Source organism: Apis dorsata, unplaced genomic scaffold (assembly GCF_000469605.1).
Source record: "Apis dorsata unplaced genomic scaffold, Apis dorsata 1.3 scaffold_191, whole genome shotgun sequence".
Classification (NCBI taxonomy): Eukaryota; Metazoa; Arthropoda; class Insecta; order Hymenoptera; family Apidae; genus Apis; species Apis dorsata.
The window spans coordinates 26,034-33,579 of NW_006263476.1; the positions used below are offsets into that span (position 1 = coordinate 26,034).

General features: G+C 37.7%; 1 long non-coding RNA gene across 1 annotated transcript in view; it reads right to left on the reverse strand.

Annotated features, from left to right (window-relative positions):
* LOC116185472 overlaps window positions 1-3,713 on the reverse strand; it is a 10,179-nt gene extending 6,466 nt beyond the window's left edge. The window contains exon 1 of the long non-coding RNA XR_004150322.1: window positions 3,676-3,713. This is a non-coding gene — a long non-coding RNA (uncharacterized LOC116185472). The remainder of the gene's footprint in view (window positions 1-3,675) is intronic.
* Window positions 3,714-7,546: the final 3,833 nt, after the last annotated feature.

Below are 7,546 nucleotides of genomic sequence, written 5' to 3' on the forward strand. Positions count from 1 at the left end.
GATTATGATTATGATTATTATTATTATTATTATTATTATTATTATTATTATTATTATTATTAGATATTAATTATTGATACCGTTGTTAGAAGGCGTCTGTGAATTCGACGGGCATGCGTTCGCGAACGAATAACAGACACGCACGCATACGTCTATGTGTTATACCATTATCATTATAAATATTATCTTCTATTATTAGTACAGTTTAGAATTACATTGCAAGAATACTAGTTAGTCCGCGAGCCTTTCAAAAATTTACATCACTCGTAAATATAGGAATGCATATACATATTAGCATGTATAAGGATCGTAGGTGGGCGTGTCTGCGTTAACGCGAACATAATCGTGCGTTTGTTAATAGATTAGTTTACGTGGTACTTATCATTAATCATCCTCACCTATCTCATTATCGTTATCATCGAATCATCTGTATCGTTATCATTGTCCTCCTTACATATCGTTTCCCGGATCATCGTTACTTTTACTATTATTATTATTATTATTATTATTCTTATTATCCTCATCGTCGTCATTATTCATCATGATCGTTACGTATTCGTTAAGATTATCGATTAGTTGTCTCAATTTTAAAAAAAGAAAAAAAAAAACACGCACGAAATACGATCAATTTCTTAAGCATACGTACGTTCATCTTCTTTTTCTTTTCTTTTTTTTTTTTTTTTTTTACATATTCTAACATGTTTTTTTTTTTATATTTTTAAAATAACGCGAGGCCCACGAGACAAACCCAAGTGCAATCTTTTATTTCTTGTTACTTTTGTCGTAGATTACTTTCCCGTTTCTTATCCCGACTCCGGCCCGTGAACACCTCCCATTCGTTGTTAGTTTCTTCTACGAATCTAAGCTTTTCTTACGTAGCTCTATCGAGTTTCTTCTCTCCTCGCGCCTCTCTCTCCCCTTCCCCTCTTCTTTTCGTTCAAAGTACTTATAGTTCTCTCGCGAACAGACAGAGGAGAAACGGTCGAGTAATACGTTCATACCTGGAAAAGGTATGAAACCTTCAAATACCACCGATTTTATTTCAAGTTTCGTTATCGATTGTTCTTATTTGTCTTTTTTCTTTTGATCGCTTCAATCTTCTCCTCTACTACTGTTTCTTTTTTTTTTTCCACAAATTCCTCGGCGCGCGTCGATCAAAGTCGAAGGAAAAAAAAAAAAAAAAGGAAAATAACGTTCGATCGATCATTCTCTCCAGTCGTTTCGGTCATTCCACGATCATTCCGTATTTGTTTTTAAAAAAATTTTTTTTTCTACTCAGCCTGTGTTTCAACGGGCACAGACGATCCACTGGAAGAACGATGGATGTTCGAACGATCTTTCGATTCGCGAATGCGCGATATATCTCGCATATATCCGATTCTTATCGAGGATAAACGAAACATGTGAAAAACGTGATCGATGCTGCGCGCGCCGTTTTCTTTTTTCGAAAATCTCGATAACTTTCCCTTATTTTCTCTTTCGTTGGACCGATAATATAATTAGTGTTAGTGTTTACCATCGGCAAACAGGGCATTCACATCGTATATCGAGAATCGAGAAGTTGAACACGAGTGACGAGGAGTTTAACGAGTGAGTCGCGTCGAGAGGCGAAGATTAAACACATTCCGCGGAAGATCTTCGTTCCGCAGCTCTTCTCTTTTATATTATAATAATAATAATAATATTAATAATAATAATATTAATAATAATAATAATATGTCCGATATGTGGACGTTCGCGCGTCTCTTCGCGCTGCTTTGCCACGTCGAAGGCGCGAGACCATCGTTTAAACAACTTGTATAATCTAATTTGGGCATAAAATCGCGCGAACACCGGCACGCGGTGTTTGCCCGTGCGTCGAATAGAGATCAACCTTGTACATACCGCGTATAGACATTATGCATCACTTTCTGTAAAACTGACACGTACACACGTACACATCAAATCACCACAATGCTGCGATTACGACACGATTACTAACCTTACCGGTACAATACTGTTTTTCCTTCATCGAGTTTTCAACGACTACAGTGATATTTTCTTTAAAAAAAAAAAAATTTATCGAATCGCGAAACAAGATCTTTTCAGCCATATTCTTTTTCGTCTAAGTTTGCTCGATACTCGTTCGATGCGATAGATCGAACGAATATCGAATAACGTTTGACGAGAACGCCCTCTTTCTTCTTTTAGATGGAAACTCGGGCAAAAATCGAAGAAGAAAAAGAAAAAAAAGATAAATATAATTGCAACAGTCCCCTGGTCCCTAAGCACTCGTTGAACACTCGTCTAATCGCAACAGAGCCAGTCTTAAATGTCTTGTAAAGTAACAAAAAAAAGCGGAGCAAAACCGTGGACGCTTTCGCGCAGGCGTATTTCGGCGTGGCGTATCTATCGTTTAATCTCGCCTGCCGAAAGCTTATATTTCTTAGGTAGCCCTTGTGTATAGATGATGCTAAGTTTCCAGTGTATCGATATGTACGGTGTATTTCCGACGCGCAAGTTCGATCGGTTCGATCGATCGACCATCGACATAACCCCCCCACCCCCCACCCCACAGAACGTAGCCGATATTAAGTTTTCATTTATATATATATCTATCTTTCTCTCTCTCCTTTCTCTCACCTCGCCCCTTTATATCGTAATCGCTCGTATCAAGTACAATGCAAGTGTAACAGATACACATTCACGGATAAACTTTTTTGCACGCAGTAAGAATACATATATATATATATATAAAAAAAAAAAAATGAAATGATCTTCTTCGTACCTTCTCGCAGTCGGATCCGAGTCTGATCNNNNATCTTCTTATACATTCTACTCTTGTATCCCTGCCCTTGTCCGTTAGCCCTACCTCTCTCCTTATTTTTCAACTCCTGTTTCGTTGAGCGGCATATCTCGTAGAGTTTAAGAGAACTTTGTACGGGCCGAGGCGTGCCTATGGTCCGGTATTACCCGCGATTCTCCGCGATTCTCTGCGGTTTTGATCGTTCGAGAAAAAACGGCGAGTCTCGAAGAAGCGGGCGATCGATGCATTCCCGCGAGTAGCTAGGCGCTACGGTTAGGTATACGTCGTCGAAATCTGGACCCCAGGTTGTCCTCGCCTCTTATAGACGTAACACTTTCGCGTAAGCTCGTAACCAGAAAGATCATATATAAAGAAATTGACGGTACACGCATACGAATACACGTATACACGAAGGAAAAGGTATACACAAAGTACATTGAAGTTACGAGAAACGTCTGGCAACACATGACACACCGATGCAGTTACGCGTGAAATAAAACGGATATACATGTATACACGGGCATATAACGTGCACATACACTTACATTCATACACATGACACGGAGACAAATACCCACACAGACGTGCGCGCGCATATACGTTTCGTAACGAAGTATACAGTCTTAGCGCAGTGTTTCATATAGTTAGGTAGGAAACGTCGAGAGAATATTTTTTATATTCCACATGGATTTTACAGTTATATATTATCGTTTCGTATCGAAAGGGAGGAGTTTAAAAAAGGCGCGTCCAAAGCGTTACATAGATTATATATTATAAATACGAGACCTCTCGATATACGTGTCGCCATTTATTGTTTACACCGCGATGATTATATATCGATTATCGGTCATTCTTATAGGCGGTAGGCGCTGTCGTTTATATATATATACATATATATATATATATATACACACACATATAAATATATCTATATATATATATAGATTAATATTAAAGCGGCGCGCAGAGGTCACGCGCGCGTTTACGCGGCGTGTATATGCGCCGCTAATTAATCTCGTTGACGATTATTAATAATCGCGAATCCGCTAGGAGCAATCGAGCAAACGGCGTCGCGTTCGATCGTAACTCTGGGGAGGGAGGAGGGCCCTTTGAGTTCGTCCACGGTAACCCTACGTCCACGTGCGAGCGAAATCACCGGCCCTTCATTCGCTATACTAGGCAGCCATTCTCTATTTCACTTTTAAAGGTCGATCGCTCGCGCGATTTTTTTTTCGTTTCCAACACTTTTCCTTTTCACCCGTTTCGCGATGCAGGAGAGCTCGTTGGAGGAATGTAAGCGGGATCGATTCATTCAGACGATACACACAACATAACCTGTATCTTTTACGATACACACGTACACGTATACATAAACGAATACATACACGAATACATACACATGCTCGCGACAAATACACGGTACGGTTTATTATTTGTAAAAGATTCGCGAAACAATACGTATATACACGAAACACATACTTGTACCACAATTGTAATACATCGATAGACCAATCTTTCGAGAAGTAAGACGCAATTACGAATGCGCTTGACCAATGTATCGCGTGCGAGATATATCGATATGCTTCGATCGAATGATGAGAACAGTCGAACGCGAATTGTATAGAAAGTTGACGTACGTAATCGTAGCGCGATTAGGATCGTCGTCGGGAGAGATTAAAATCGTGTTTTCTTTTTTTTTTTTTTCTTTAATTGAATTTCAAAATCGTATAATTTTTTTTGTTAATCGATTCACGGAATTATGTATACGGGGAAGAGAGGATATTCTGAAGTCGATGGTCCGCGATCGTCGATTCGTTCGAGATATAAAAAAAAAAAAACGATCGTATTCACCAGCGATGACTGCGTGCACCAATCGTCGGCAAATTTATTTCGATAATTGTTAAATTATAATCGTGGATCCGGCAGCCAATGGAAATTTATCGGCGATCGCTCGCCATATTTCGATTTTTTATTAAACCGATAACAAAGAACCAACCGTCTGCCGCGAGTGATCGTCGATAAAGAAAATTTTACGGTATTCGGGGGAGGCAAACATTGATGCATGAGTCCTCGATGGTCTAACGGAAGCGGCTGTAAATGCGGTTTGAACGGTTGAGATCGAAGCTTGATCGAGAGAGAGAGAGAAAAAAAAAAGACATACTTTGGGCATTCTTTTGAATCGCGTTCGAATGTGAATTGCGAATGAATGAGAGTGGCGAGTGACGAACAGATCGCAAGTACGTGGTTCGCAACTTTGAAACATGTGATACGTCGGTCGGCAGAATTGACTTCCGGTTATCGGGAACGATCGGGAAGAAGGGAGAAGGGATGATTGGGAGAAAGGAAAAAAGGGGAAACGTAAGCACGAAACGAAACAACGTAAGCATATACTGGCAGTGGATTCGCTGGCTGACGCATTTTTTAAAGATTCTTTGAAGTAGGAACGCTCTTTTGTTGAAGGTTGATTGTTATCAAAATGGTTGTGAGGTTATAATGTTTGAAATGTGTTAATGATGCGACGCGAAAGTTCGATCGACCGATCGACACGACTTCCGGAAACGAAATCGATTCGTTCGATTAATCGATTATCGATTGCGATCGAAAGAAATTTTTTTTTTTTCCCCCTCGTTTCGAGAAGCCGTGTCGATTGTCTCGCCGAATAGCAGACGAGGAGACGAGTAGGAAAACGTGCGTTCACGTTCCAAATTTTCTTTCGTTTTTTTTTTTTTTTTTTTTTTCTTCATTCGATTTCCACAAGTCATGAACATTCCTTTTAATCGAAGTTACATTTTTTTCAACATTACGTAGTTATTTTTGCTATTATGAATAGAATATACGAATGGTCGATCGGCCGTAGCATTTATTTCTCTAACATTTAAATTGAATTCGATTGGCGGGAGCGCACGTGTTCCCCCAATATTGTGAAATTCGTCTCCGAGGAAGCGTGCAACTGGCATTACCCCGCATAAAGTCTGGTTCGAATTGTGTGTTCAATTTACGACAAATCGATGATGTTTTCCCGCGCTGTTTCCTTTCGATTCGAATAGATTTAAAGTAGAAATGAAAGATCTCGTGTAATTAAGAAGGAGCATTGAGAGGTAAGACATCTTCGAATTGTGGTACGGAAGATGATCAACCAGGCCGTTGGAAAAATGTGCGACTGATATAAACCAGTATTCGTGCGAGAAATAAATTGTAAAATAAAATTCGCGTAACCTAGCCTTAATGAGAAAGATTAAAATTAGATGTAATAGAGGCGGTGCCGCGAATGGCGGCCTCGCGTCGAAATTATCTCGATTGGCTGTAAAATATTATCGTGGAAGGTGGGAGCGACGGATTCGACGTTGGAGACAAACGCAAATCCTCGAATTTCTCGAAAAGATAAATCTATCCGAAAGAAACGTCGTTCGAAACGTCGTCGTTCCCCTTCTCACGGTGATGTATCTAGTGAGAGTAATGTTACTAGGTAACTTAAGCGTATTTTAAAAAAGAAAAAAAAGAAAAAAAGAGAAAAAAGTATAACGAAATGCCAGTTGTAAACAGTTTTTCTTTTTGAAAAGGAAGAAAAAAAGAAAAAGAAAAAAAAAAGAAAAAGGAAAAAAAAAAAAGAAATACACGTCGGGAAAAAAGTACGGAAAGACATGTTCGATAAAAGGGAGAACATGTCTCGAGCGACGCGTCCATTCATTGCCGGGAAACGAAACTGTGCAACGAATTGGCAACACGAGTAGAAGAAATAGAAAATTGATGGAACAGAAAGATATGAAATTTTCGTTCGGTACGAGGCGAAAAGAAAGTTTCCGCAAACGGCAAGAGATCGTATTTGGTCGCGCGATGTCGGTACGATCGGTTTTTCGTTTTTCTTTCTTTTTGATTATTTCGGACCGCCCGAAGGGAACGATCACAAGAGTTCCGCGAAACATGAAAATAGAGTGAACTAAGGTGATAGAGGGTAATAAGGATACAATATATAAACGGAAGCGAAAGAAAGGATAATGGCAGAGAAACGATGTTAATAATATACATATGTATGTATGGGCAACGGAACATTGTCATGTGTATACGCGAATTTACAAATTTTTCAAGAAACGACAGCTTTACCGATAGTTAAACAATAGATTTTTCGCAACTTGGGCACACGTAACAAACACCTTAAACATGATACACAATAACACTTACATACACGCATTACATGTAAAGCGATCCATGCGAAACAAAAAAAAAAAAAAAAAATTGTACGAATATAATGTTTGCAGTTAGGTGGGACCAAAAACAACTTTATATCTGTATGTGCATATCCAAGCAACGTGTAATTTAATTAATGAATTAATTAATTATCCATTATTAATGACTAGGTAAAGAAAAAGATCCATTGATAGCGATCAAGGACGATGACGAATCATTAACCAATAATTAGATTATTAAGTTTGTTTATTGATGCATTATTATATAATATAATTATTATTATTATTATTTTTATTATTTTTATTATTATTATTATTATTATTAACTTTATTGTCTTTACGATTATTATTATTATCATTATTATTATTTTATTTTATTTTATTTTATTCTATTTTATTTTATTTTATTACGATAATTAATTAATGACGACGATAATATTATTATTATTTAAATGACGTTTTAAGACATGATTATTTAGATACCGAATAGAGCAGTACGTATCATTAATTATTTTTAATTATTATTATTATTATTATTATTATTATTATTATTATTATTATTATTATTATTATTATT